Source organism: Gymnogyps californianus, chromosome 19, assembly GCF_018139145.2.
Source record: "Gymnogyps californianus isolate 813 chromosome 19, ASM1813914v2, whole genome shotgun sequence".
Classification (NCBI taxonomy): domain Eukaryota; kingdom Metazoa; phylum Chordata; class Aves; order Accipitriformes; family Cathartidae; genus Gymnogyps; species Gymnogyps californianus.
This window is the reverse complement of record NC_059489.1, coordinates 5,244,733-5,259,205: the sequence shown is the minus strand read 5'-3', so window position 1 is coordinate 5,259,205 and position 14,473 is coordinate 5,244,733.

Below are 14,473 nucleotides of genomic sequence, written 5' to 3'. Positions count from 1 at the left end.
GGTATCTTGCTGATTACCCCTACCTCAACTGAAATAGACCCAGCATGCTGAAGTGAAGGATCTAGTACTTCAGACATGCTGTTTGTTACAGGGCAGATGAGAACTGTGCTGGGTGGAAGGAAATGGAGAGATACAACTGAGAGGTATATTCTGATCTTGGCTTTATCTTAAATTTAGTTAGAGAACACTTCTAATGTTTTAAAGATTTTAAAAGTTTTGAGAGACTTCTGAATGCTGATATTTATGAACTGAAACATCATTGTTCATTAATTTATCTTTTTACTTGCAGTTCATCCCAGTAAGACTGGGGCTGTGTATCTTCCCATGATAAGGCCAAATCCTATAATTAGCCATTACTACATGGAGTCTGGTTAAAGCTAATAGATTCCTTGTAGTTAAAAGAGTTGCAGCTTGTGATATTTGGAAGCTTGAGCTCCAGTCCATATAGTATGAATAAAGAGGTATAGATTGTCAACCTGTGTATGCTGAAGTGGTTCTGACCCCTGATTCACAGCCAAGAATATGGCTGGTACAGTCACAGTTCCATAAAGTGTTATGGTTAAATATGTTTTCATAAGATGTAAATGAAGCTAAAATAAATTACAGCACCACTTTATTTTTATTGTGATAAGCAGTATACGTAATAAATTAATATGATTTTTTTTGCCTTGCTTCACATTCATATGATGTAGGCTATTTTAAATCCAGCTACATTTTTTTCCCCTCTAGAGAAGATGACCATACCAATTGCCTCACTATCTGTTTACATTCTGGAAAGAGTCATTTGGGATTTTGTCTTTCTGAAATAAACGTTTGCTTATGGATTTTTTTTATTGTCACATCCATGGCATTTTTAATGTAAATAGGAGTACAAGGTTTATATTATTTTAAATGTATATTGTATTTGTCTTCCCAACACTGTGGTTTTTAGTACTGTGAATAACGTAGTATGGAGCCAGCCTATTAAACAGCCTGTTTTTGTAAGGAAACTGTTAGTCCACCTACAATATTCTATTGCTTACTGTGTTCTTCCAATATGCTTAGCATTCCACAACCTAAATGATCATTTGTTGAACAAATTCATGCTTTTATTAGTCAAAATACAGAGAAAACAGAGCCCCCCTGTTTCAAGATATTTGCTAATGCACGGTTAATTATCACATATAGCTTACTATAATTCATTTTACAGGGAGACCTCCTGCAGGTAACATACTAGCAGTTTATGAAGCAAAATAACCTCACTATAGATTAGAACTGTTTCACTACTGGTCAGACAGTTGCTGCTTCTAGGCCTTCTCACTTCACATTGCTAATTTGAACAAGGCTTTATTTTTATATTTGTCAGCAGCAAGACTGTAGCATGGTTGTTAAACCTCTCCCAGGCCTAATTAGAGTAGCAATGCTAGCATTCATAATGAATCTCGTGTCCTGGGTTGGAGGAGGTAGCCGTGGTGCTACAGTAGCTTCCTGGCAGACAGTTGCTGGCAGGTTTAAGGTAGCTTGTGGCTTGCAATATTAAGTGACTGTTGAAATTCATTGACTCCACTGCGGCTTATGTGTCTAGATGACAACAAGTTTACACGGTTCTTTTATAGTTACAGCAAATGGGTCCATTTAAATATTTATTAGGTGATTATGGTGATGTGAAATGGAAAAAAATTGCAAAGTACAGTATTGCATGTATAACTGTTTTAACTGTTTGTACAAAATAGGCCTGTGGTATCATTTGAAATTACAGCATCTTTTTTTCCTCATAAATATTTATAGTGTATCAGTAGCTAGGAATGCTAATTTATTTGCATTTTGTTTCTTATTTAATTTGACAGCCATTTGGGTAGCCATTAAAGGCGCTCACTCTGATTTGAATGAAGGATATTTCAATCAGCAGTTGAGTGGCATTTTGATTGGAGTGGGTGAAGTTCAATTTTAGGAGTTCTTTTTGCCTTTATGAGACACAGAAAGGAGTATTACCTGTGTGTGCTTGATGACGGGAGCACGCACAGAAGGCCTGCTTCTCTGAAACTTTTACTTTTGAGGAATTTGTCATAATTGTTGGATTAAATGTAGTCAGCTTGTTTTATTTTGTTCTTCGTCTGGCTTAATCAAAGTGAAAAGAACACAAGAGCAAGGTATAAATTTCTGCAAAAATTAACTAAGAGTTGTTTTAAAATACGAATATGACTTGGATGATAGAACAAGCTATCTCAGGTATATAGATAAAAGGATTAAACGCCTAGAGGAGAAAAAGCAACCCAATTCATTGACAGCTTTGTAGCTACTGTTTAGTTTTTCGTAGCAACAGAAGAGATGGAAGTGAGTCAATCTCACTCAAGGGCATGAGAGAACATGATAATGATATCCAGAGGTGTCAGAGCAAATATGTACATTGGAAATGCTCAGTGATAGCACAGAAAATAGGTATAGTGAGGAGAAATCAAGCATAGTACAGTAAATTTAGTCTGAGGATATGTGTGTGTCTATATCTATATATAAACTTAAACATAGTAGGAGACTGGCTCTTTGTAAAAAGAATAATTAAATAAGCTACAGCAGCTTCACTCATGATGCTATCACTGAACTTTGCTGTTGTTTAGAAATTTAAATTTGCTGCAAGTGGGTGGCATAACTTTCCAAATCTATATTTTAAAAAGAACAGAAATTAACAGCAGAGATAACAAATCTGAAGTCAGATCTTGTCAGGGGAAGCATAAGATGCACATCATTGTCAAGTAGAGGCAGCGAACACTAGCTGAAGTAATTTAACTGTGTTTTGAGATATTGACCAACGTGTATCCACAGGCTTGATTTGTGCTTTGCTAATTCTGTGCAAACACTTTCTTTGATAGATTCCCATCAATTTCAGCAGGCTTGGAATACATTCTGTTTTCTTGTATTGAAAAATTAATTGGAAATTAATTTAATTTAATTGATCCTGCCCTCTTTGGGTGTTCCACTTGTTTGCATTCCTTTGTTCTCCTTTAGCGCTTTTCCTTCTTCAGTTCTGCCACAATGTCTCCTATGGCCACCCTTGCTTTTTAAAAAATTGCAAACAGTTGTTGTGTTTCTTTTGCAAGGGATTGACATGAATATTTTTGAAATTTGTGGTTGGAAGGAGCAGAATTAAGAATTTAGAATAGAAAACAATGAGCATAATTGAAATTCAGAAGACTTCCATGATTACTATGAGTATACTGAGATTTCTAGAGACCAGCAGTGGAGAGGGAAATATCTTCATTATTGGAGCCGATTTTGTGAACTGTACTTGAGGAAAGTAGTTGCACAGCCCAGAAATATTGACACCAACTTGAAATGGAGATGGAGAAGTTTCATACTTTTGAAAATGAGGTGAGTTACTCTTCCAAATGGGATAAGAAATTTCCAGGAAGTAAAATGGAGACATGAAGCTGAATTAACTCTGCCTCACCAAGCTACTGGAATGTCCACAGGTTTCCTTAAGACTTGCTGTAATATGTCTAGGATTGGGATTTAGTCTACTGTATAGAGCACAAGATCGGCTGATATTTTGCTACTCCACTAATACTTATTTCATTACTAGTAGCAAAAACCAAGACAGCAATCCTATAGGCATATGTTTAATGCTGGCTTTAGCTCAAATTTGCTGCCCTTGCTCAAAATTGAGAGCGCTGGTAACTGAAGGATACTACTACAGTACAAGTAGTAAGAATTGCATGTTAGTGCTCAGTTGAGAATGGGTTGTTCAGTTTCTTTTCTGCTATGAGAACTTAAAAGCTTAGGTGATGAATTACTGCATTAATAAACTGTCTGTATGATTATATAGGTATTAACCCTCAGGCTTAAGAAATCTGTGCTTCACCTCTGCACTAATTTTGAGCAAAGTCCTATTAATGCCCAAGATGGTAAGTTAAACTTGCAACTCAGAGTGAACGTACATCAGCGTGAAGTCAGGACACTGAAAATGGCTGTGTTCTTGTGCACACACAATAACCCTTGGTCTTTAGGGTTGTCGATCTAATTCTTTTCACAAGCACTAAATTCATTTAAAAGAAGACGAAGGGGGAAAAAAGAACATTCTTTAGCTTTCTGAGTCTGGAACTTCTGTCCTACTGTTTGCTCAGATTTTCCAGTGAGATCACTTCCTGAATGGGGCATAATATGAATAAGCGTTCTGAGAGGCAGGTTCAAAAGCTAAGCATGCAGAAACTGTCCAGTTTTGTGGTATCCCATCAGTGACAAAGCTGAATTTGGTTCAAGTTTTCCAATAAGCTCAGAAATTTCACATGTGCAGCTTGAATAAGATGAGCTTTCATTGTATCTTACGTGATAAGTTTCATTAAACGTTAAATTCTAACAATACTATTTAGGTTTTAAAACACCTTAATGTACTGTGATTTCAGTAGAACAATTTGGTCTGAATAGAAAAATGTCAGAATTTCATTCTAAAAGTACCTGCCAAATTACATGGTTTTGCCTCCTTATAAACTGCTCTTGCAAAGACAGATTGCAAAATATCTAAAGTAGTATGGTTATCATCAGTTATTTTAATGGAAAATTTGTGTCCTAGTTAAAGACCAGGATTCTGTCCAAACACAGTGCAAAAGATGTTAACTTCCCCCATAAACATTTCGATGCAAGCCTACTTGGAAAAAGAAAAGTAAGATAAAATACAAATTTACAGTCAACTAGTGGTTTATCCTAGGGCTCATATAGTTGTTTTTGCTGGTAGTAGCTCTTAAGAATTAAGTAAGAAAGAATGGCTTTCTTTACTTCCATCTATCACTATTTGTGATTGTTTTTTTCAGTTAGATGCCCCTCTCACTTTTACTTCATTGAATAACTAAAACTGTTTATGCAGCATAATAAAACTATCCTAAATACAGGTGGAGTGCAAACGGATATTTCCCAAATATAGTGGAAGCCTAAAATTAGTTACACAAAAGTTTATGAAGACCAGCTATAAGAAGCAGAACAGAACTGGTCAAAGTAAGCTGCTGTTTTCTGTGTAGGCTGTTAGTTGGACTTCAGAGAAATATCCAGGAAAATGCCTGGAATTTTGCTACCTCCAGACATGGTTTTTTCCTGATTATTAAGCAGTAAGAAGTACTACATTAACTATCCTTTTCACTAGTTAAAAAGAGGCATCCAGGTGTCACTTCCAATTTCTGCAGTACCTGCACCATCCTGGACTCTCAAAGCTTCTTTTTATTAAAGCAGGCATTACACCTCTTATCTGGCCCTCCCTAGTTTTAAGAACCCTTGTTCAACACATGACTGGGTTTTTTTGAAGTGTTCTAATATTATGGTACTGATACACTACTCTTCTCTGCTGAATACAGTCTGAATTTTTGAAGTAGGATCAATGAAATATTCACACACAAACATGAGATTGAACTGAAAAAATTCTGTATGTGCCTGAAAGCAGAGCTGAGTGTTTTGGCTCAGTGAGGCTAGGTTACAGGCATGTTTTTTTTCTATTAATTCATGCACAGAGGCTTTCTCATGTTCAACTTGCTACCTTGGAGAAATGGCAAAATAAACATAGATTTGCAAAAAGGCCACGCTGGAATAATTGTTTGGTGTCCGTAATGATTCATGGATATCTGAAGCAAGGTTTGTAGAGGAGACAGTATCTTTTGTTAGCTGAAATTATATTTCAGATAAAGGGGAAAAAATTGGGAAGAAAACCCTGCAGAAGTCTATATGGACACACCAGACCCTTCAGGTCCTGATTTGGGGGAATAATAAAGGGGAGAGGGAATCAGCAGATTTAATTAAGCAAATACAATAATTAAAAGGAGTGTTGGAACACATGGGTTAAATTAAGCTTGCATATACATTTTTGTCTTAAAGAATTTGTGAAATCAAATATTTGAAGTGTGTGTGGGTGTGTTGTATGTGCATTCAATATACAGTTGACTGTTCATTCAGTGCTATAGCCTTCTCTGCCTCTGTTTTGTGCCACAACTTTGTGACATCTTTACTCAAGATAATGTTAAATACTTCATTTTCAAGAGATTTCTGCAGTTTAGTAGTTGAAGTTAATATATTTTTTACATTTGTCAGAAGTATTACAGGTCCGTTCTTATAATCCTTATGTATTAATTCTAATAACACTGCAAGGTGGGGATGTACTGTTTTCCCTACTGAAGTAATACAGAAAATAAGACAGAGGTCTTGTTCCAGAGAAGGATATTAAAATCTGTCTCTGAGTACAAACTAGTTCTCTCACCACTGAGTCCCTCTTCTGCTGACACTCCCTGTTGTGATCCATTTAGATGAAAGACATTGAGGGGTGGGGGGATTGCAAAAAAGCATGCAGGCATGAGAGAACAGCATTCGCTGCAGTATGGCAAAATAAAGCTTCTTTTTACAATATCAGGAAAAATAATTTTAGACAATCAGTAGTACAATAAACTATATTCTATCTCTGTGCATGACACTGGGAAATAGAAATCCATTTTTCAGTTGAATAAAAAATAGGAGGTCCAAGTGTCAAGATCTTAGCACTAGGACAAGTTGGAAACTTTCCAGTGGAACATTTTTCTCTCAGCTAATGCTGGTTCACCAAAACCTAACACGTTGCATGAAAATGTCTATTCCAATGAAATTTTTGATGGAAATGTGCTTGGTTTCCTGCCAGCTCACCCGCTTTTCCCAGCTCTCAGCTCCCCGGCATCTCACGTGGAACAATGCCAGAAAGTCAAGTTTCTTCACGTTCTTGGCCTGTTTGGCAGACTGCCACAAAGAATGGGAGTCTGGGCTCACGAAAGTGGACAAGAAACCTTATACATGCACATACAACCATACACATACTCTCACAGGTCATTTAAATCCATGTCAGTTCATTGAAAGTAAAGAGTTTTTTTACATAGAGGGTCTTTTAAATATGACCCTCCTATGGAAAATTTCTCATGTCGGAATTTTAATTCCAAGTTGCAACTGAAAAAAAAAATTAGGGAATATGAAAAATTTTTCCTTATGAGGGAAATACTGGTTCCTGTGCAACTGCATGTTGCGCTGTTGTCATTGAGGCTATCAACAGCTCCATCTGCTTCTCTTTTTCATTGCATAACAAGATCTATATTTGTAACAGGTAAGGTGTTTACACACTTAACCTTAACAAAACAAGATGATATTTTTAGAGTTTTGTAAATATTTATTTTAAAAATTCCTCTTTAAGCCACCTTAAGGCAGGCAATCTTTTCTTGGTCACTAAGTTTTAGTCTGTGGGGATAGAGAGTTTCAATGTTTTTTGGCTGAACAATAAACAGAAAATAGGCATATATACTGAAATTCTGACTGAGAGGTCCCTGAAGCAGGAGCACTGTAATGTACTTTTCCATAGCCTCACTTCATGCACTGCAAGCTGCTCAGTCGCTTGTTATATGTAAGTAAATAAATAAACTTCAATCACACTGTGTTAGGTAATTTCTGACTGGGGGGATGTGTTCACATTTGAGACAAAAAGCAGTTGATTCAAGTAGCTGTTAATGAATTCCTTTTCTGATTATTGTTAATACCTTGGATTAGCATAACAAAGTCAGACTCTTTAGGAGATCAGTACTTAAAGCAGTTAATTTTTCAATTGAGCTTTTGAGTAGCTGGGATTTATAGTAATAGATAAAGTTCTTACTATTTCATCAAAGAAAGGTTCCTGAGTAGAATTCCTGTTCGGTGTAAATTGGTGTTGTGGTCATCAAGTCTGAGCCGCACCGCCAGTCTGTCAAAAAAATGTTGCTTTTGTAATAATAGGACAATGTTAAATGTCCTGTGTAAGATGCTAAAATTTCTATTAAACAGAGAAAATATCTTTCCTGGTCAAAATAAGGGGAAAAAAAACATTACTTGTTCTTTTTTTGTGGGGGACATTGGGTAGTAGAGCAGGAGGCTGCATTGATGCTGTCCCTGGCTCTTTCATAAAATTGTAATGTGATCTGAAATTGCTCCCAATGTCTTTGTATTCTGAAGTGATAAAATGGGAACGATCAGCAAAATACTCCTGTATTAATGATAGTGTTATGTACAAAAATATTTGTAAAAGGCTTAGATAAAATGCACTAATTTGGGGTGTTGAAGATTTTTATTATGCTGGGAGTTAACTTTGAATGTTCTAAATGTACATGGTTTTGCCCTTGTCATTGTAATATGCTGAAGAAGGCTCCATGGGTTGCAAGCAGCAGAAGAAAGTGGGTAAAGAATTTATTGGCAGAAACTTTAGTTCAGTCCTAAAAGCTGTCGTCTTCCTCGCTGTGGCTGCACAGAATCCCAAGATCCTTTGCTTGCATTAACCTTGACATCAGTCTGTCCATGAGGAGGAGAAAATGGGATGTGTGTGTGTGCATACACACACACACACACAGAGCAGGATTGAGCAATTCAAGTTAATCCTCTGAAAGGAGATTAATAAATAAAATCACAAACTTTTTAATTAGTTTCCTATTAATTGTTTCTTGCTAAAAATGATGCAACAGAAACCTGTATGTTAACAGTTGCTTTCTAATGTCCCTACATTGAACTCTCAGTCGCCCTCTCTAATCTCCTAATCTTTTTGCAAAGGAGAGCAGAAGGGCCTCTCTACAAAGCAATCTTGACTGCTTTATTTGACTCATTGGGGTGAGAGGAAAAAGGGAGCGGGGGGTGCAACACATATCATGCTGCAAATACAATTCAACATGTGCAATGAAGTGACAGCTGAATTCTTCAGGTCTTTATGTCAAAGAATCAATGCTGGACTGTGGCGTGTAAGCAAAGACGTCTCGTCCTGTTATCTGACTAGTGTTCTCTAAGAGCAACAGGCTGACCGAGGGGAAAAAAAAATCAGCTCAACCAGAAAATAGAACAACACTGGCACTGACTTTCCTCAGCAACTACCTTGCATAAAGTGAAGCTCAGCTCTTTACTGTAAGACTGAACTAGTTCTGACCTCTCTCCACTGTTGCAGGCACTTGCAGCTGCTCTCTGGTGGAATGAGAAAAATCTGATTTCCATACAGAAGAGCATCATCTAAGATTTTGAACTTTTGTCTATTCATCCAGACATAATGTAACACATTTTTCTGAGTGTTCTCTGGATGTGTTAAGGGGCTCAGATAAGTCTATGCTTGAAAATTTGGATCTGGATCCAAGTCTTTGACCATTTCTACCCCATAATATTAAGGTATTGAAACAAGTAATTCCACAGAAAAAAATTACACTTACAGTATTTTGGGATGCTGTTTTTGGTGTCACCTGAAAGAGAGAGCAAGATATGATTGTGTTGTGCAATGCGTCTTCTGCTGTATGTATTCATAAGGAGGCTGATTTACTTAATGCAAACAAAAAGTTTCAGGTTAGACTCAAGGTGGTTTTGTTCCCAATGTACTAACCTTCATGACAATTTCTATTAGCTCTTCATGTTGTAGGAGCTCAGACTCACAGTGAAATCACCCTTATCCAGAAGTACACATCCTGGTATATTCCTTAAAACCAGGGATGGACAAAGATAAGAAGCAGGAATTCCTAACTCCATGTGCTGAAGTGGACTGAGACCAATGGGCCTGTATAGAATGTAGATTCTCAAATATTTGGGTGTTCAGGAACACGGCTAGTGCAGTGCTGGGCCTAGGGGACGAGAGGCAGCAGGGGAGAGCAGCCACAGAGAACAGAGCTAAGGATTCGGGCTTGGATTTTTATAGGAGCCTATGGAAGTAAAGGCATCTTTCTTCTATAGTCTGTCACGAATACCTATCAAAATCCTATCTTTCTTGCTATTGATATCTCTCCATTCGCTGTAGTAAACTGAATCTGATTTCTTGATCTATCTTTTTGTAATCAGCTACCTGGATCCCAAAAGCTGATTACAATAACTAAATTAAACTGTGTATAGTGGTGTATCGTCCCATCAGATGGCACAGATGAGTTCTACAGTCTCCTTAGAGTCACCCAAATCAGCTATTAATAGCTGGTTTTAATGTAAGAATTCCTAGGTGGTTCAGTTTTTCTTTGGTCATAAGATATTCTGGAGGGTTTGGGTTTTTTTCTTCCTGAAATTGTTGTGCTGTTTTCGGTACTTAAGAGACAGACTCCAAACGAAGCAGCCATTCCTAACCTATGCAGACAAAGGGAGTGGTTCCCTTAGCAACAGGAACCATGTGGAGGTTCTCAGAGAGCTCTCTTTTCCCCCTACTCGTGTTTTCTTTTAACTCAACATTTTGCACAGCATCTTGCATGGAGACTCCGACAGCTGGGCTGGAGGCAAACAGTTCTTCCGGCTCTAGCTAACCAGTGTTCGAAGGGCAATTGTTCTACGCTCATCAGACAGAAAAAATGATAATCATGGGTAAGTGAACTGGCACACAATCAGAGTTCACGCTGAGGAGGGGGAAAGTTTACTGGCTGGCAACCAGAAGTGTCCAGCACTTCCCAGTAGGCATGTATGTTTGAAACAGGGGTACTAATATGATGCTTACCTTGTTTACTGGTAGGATTGTATGTCTGCGTTTAGCATTTCAGGGTTTGGAAACATTAGCACAACTGAGTTCTAGTCCTTATTATGCTACTGACTTCCTTTATAGCTCTGAACATCTCACCTCACCTCTCTGTTTTCCTTCCCCATCCGCTAAATGGAGATGATATGCCATGAGGATCTTGAAAGGACTGTAAAGTACTGTAGAAATATACCATATTGCTTGTCAAAATTATATTTGCTTTTGAAGTTAATGATAAGGTGTGCAGAATCTGAGATAAAGTATTGCTCTTTTGTTGAAGATTTAACTCACTTAACTTTTGTGTAGATAGATCTAGTTGCTTTTCTTCATGGTACAAAAAAGGAGATATGTGCATATAGTGTCTGTACATACATGTACATATGCATAAAAATTTGTGTATGCTGGTGTATAAATAACAGAAATAGAGCACTTTATTTCCCTCAAAACAGCTGTAGCATTGGTAAAGTAGTAGCTGTGTTTCAGTGAAATCCAGCATACTATAAAATAATGAAATTTAATCTTTGTGTGTATTGAAATAAACACTTGTTCTGCTGTCCCTAGTGTTACATACTACCAGAGCTCTTGCCAGTCTCAGCTGGAAAAGCCTAATGCATAAACTCCGTAAGTTTGTAGTCATTTTACCTAAAAAGAGACATCTGAACTAATCCAATTTTAAGTCAGTTATTTTGTGGGAGACTTGCATAAGGGACAAATTTGTCTCTCAGTTCTTCCTAATTTAATGTACAAAGTTCCTCTGGTCACAATTTTTCATCACATTTGAATTAAAATTCAGGCGTTCAAGTTCATATTTTGACAAATAGTGCTGCATACTGATCATTTGGATGCAGGCTTCCTTTTATTCCACACTTGCAGACGAGCCTCATAATGTCGCAGTGAATGCACTTACCACTACAGGCAACTTAGTTGCTCTTTTTTCAAACGTGATTACTGCAGGAAAAAATAGTCGTTGGTAACTACATGCGCAGAGCAGCTGCAGGAGTATCATGCATCAGCTATCCACAGTCATGTCTATAATGTACTGTTATTACTCTTCCTATTCCTTGTGCAATGCTAACCTTCTACGTATTGCTTGCTATGTGCTAGTGCAGCACCCAGTACCACTGAGCTTTTCCTAGATGATCACATGTTCAAACAGTCATAATACTCCCTTTTGCGTGGTAATTGACAATTTGTCTCTTAGCTTCAATTTAAATTAAGAAAAATTGCCATGTTTGCACCTTTATGAATAATGTTAGCTTTTGTGCCTGAATAAAGATGAAAGCAACAATGCAATGTCATTGAAATGAGTTATTCCCCTTTTCTCTCTGTGGTTATATTTCCCTCCTTTTATGCTCTACTTCAAACAATACTACTGCATGAATCAGTGATACTAGCTAAGGTACAGGATTAAAATATTTTACATTTAGTACACAGTGTTTGATTTCTAAATTACAATTCGGTATGTATATTTTGTAATATGTGAAGAAAATCCCGGTTTTAGGGTTTTTTTTAGCAAAGATTTTAAGTAATTGCAGATTGATCTTCTTGATTACTTCCCCCATCCCCATTTGGTGTCTAGTTCTGCAGTTTTCCCTTGTTCAACATTTACCCTATCTTTTTGGGTAGAATTTATTTTAATTCAGATGAACAAAAATGTCAGTCCTTTTGCCAGGCCTGCTGTTAGAGATTTTGTATGAATAAGCCACTGAGAGCACTTTGAGTTACTTCAGATTTAATAAGTTTGTACTGTTATTAGCAATAGTTATACTGTGCCTTTCATCCAAGCATTTGAAGTGCACTGCAAACGTAAATGAAGCCTCCCCAGAAATCTGGAGACAAGGAAGTAACACTAAGGGATCACTTCATCCAGAAACTAAGTAACAAGAATTCTAATAATCTAAGAAGTGCTACATATCTTAGAACAGGAAGCAAAGATCTAATGTAGAAGAAGTGGATTAGATTGATACCAACACCTATTTCAATTTCTTGATGCTTTACATATAGGACACATATATAGACTAAGCTGAAACGGAAGAAAAAGTGGATGTTAGTAAAGATTAAAGAAATGAATGATGATTGACCTGTAGGAAGAGTTATGAGAAGCTTATTTATGTGGCTGGCAGCCAAGAAGCTGGAGAAGTTTCATGCTTTTAGCAAGAAGGATAATCTCATACAGATCAAATTTCTGGATCTTACCATTTTTATATACTATATGGTTTTTCAACACCAAGTAAAAGGCAAGACTTATAATGTGAGTAATTCTTTTTTCAGTGTGATTTATTCATTAAAAGATCAGCAGGTATAACTCCTCCAAGATACCTCTGGCTAAAAAGCAAATCATATATTAGCTTGTGCATGGATCATGGCTTTTTATAATTGTAGCCTGAAAAGAGGACTGGTGTGATATTCTGGTGCGATACTGCCCCCAGCAACCTGTTATCACTCATCTGATCCATTGCTAAAATACATTACTACTGCATGAAGGTAGACAGTGGGCATTGTCTTCTGCAAAGACTTTTCGGCATCTTTTGTGGGAAAAGCCAGAAAACCTAGAATTGTGAATGGCTCTTATGCAGCTGTTTCCAATCCTGGAACTGGTCTGGCATTTTCAGAGAGTCTTAAAGGATTTAAGAAGCTAGTGCTCGTGACCATATACAGTCTGTAGCTGTTGTTCAGCAAAGTAGCTAGCATCTTTATCCTTGTGTCATTAAGTCCGGACTCTGGGTATGTCTACATGGCAAACTTTGTAATGTAGCTAGAGAGATGCACGTGGGTCAAATGCCAATTAGTCCATGGGACTAATGGCCCAGCTACTTGCTTATATAGGTGGAGACCCTGAAAGTAGACAAAGTGCCCCAAATCTTTCATTGCCCCTACATCCCACTTAGTCATGTTGTATCACTAAGCCAAATAGAATTCTTACTGTAGCATATGCTAGTGCACTCCTACTGGCATAGGTAACAGCAGCTGTAAAAACACTGCAGCAATGGGTTTAGCTTGTTCCAGGTTGATGAGAAGACAAACTCTCCAAAGACCCATGAGAGCACTCTAGTTTCTAAGGTGTACTAAATCTAGTGCCTTCATGTCTTCATTGCTAGTGTCGTCCTTGCTAGCTCATTTATGACAAAATTTGCTATAATCACATTATGTTAGCTTGATGTGTAGGCATACTTGATGTGGTATAAACTATACTGAATAAACAACCGGGAAGTGTTGTAGCCCAAAGATATATTTCACTGAAAAAACATATTCCCCAGCAATTAAGATGTAAAAATAACAATATGTGATGTGCTTAAAAACTTAATGGAAATGAGCAGCACACATACATCTTCTAAAGTGCAAGAGTAGGTGGGACATCTGAAAGAGTTCAGCAAGGAGTTTGGATAAACAAGCCTTGTCTCAAAGCCTTTTCAAATTCACAAATATACATGTGAGAAGATTTAATGTTTCTTCTCTCTACTTGAATGTTATCAATAGAGTTTTAATGGACAGCCCGATGGAGAACCAATATTACTTCCTTATGCCCTCATTTTTAATCACCTGGTTCTATTAATTCTTTAGTCATGGGATTTGTGGAGCTGTTTCCTCTTCTTCCTATGACAAGTTGATTTTACTTCTGTGTCAGTTTTTGTTTGTAGATGTTGCCTTTTCATACTTCCTTTCTCTTATTCTTCCACTCAGTGGGTAAAAAAAGAATCTTTTCTTTCTTTTCCCTTCTCTCTCTACTCTTTCAGGACCATTATGAAAAAGCACATAAATGTGTGTTTGTAGAGTCTGCTATACAGAAGCTATTCTGAATTGTAATAGATGCATTCATGGGATCATCCTTCAGACTCTAGTCTATTGCCTGGGGCAGTTGTAGGAAAAACTAAGTGGGAGGGTCTTCACAATAAACAGTAACTGTGGTTTATCATTTCTTTTCTCTGTCTCTAGAAATATTTCTCTTTGATCTAAAAAAGGTAAAACCAAGACCTGAAAAAAGTCCTTTGCGCCTGCTTTTGTGTCATCTTCAAGCCTGTGTTAAGGATC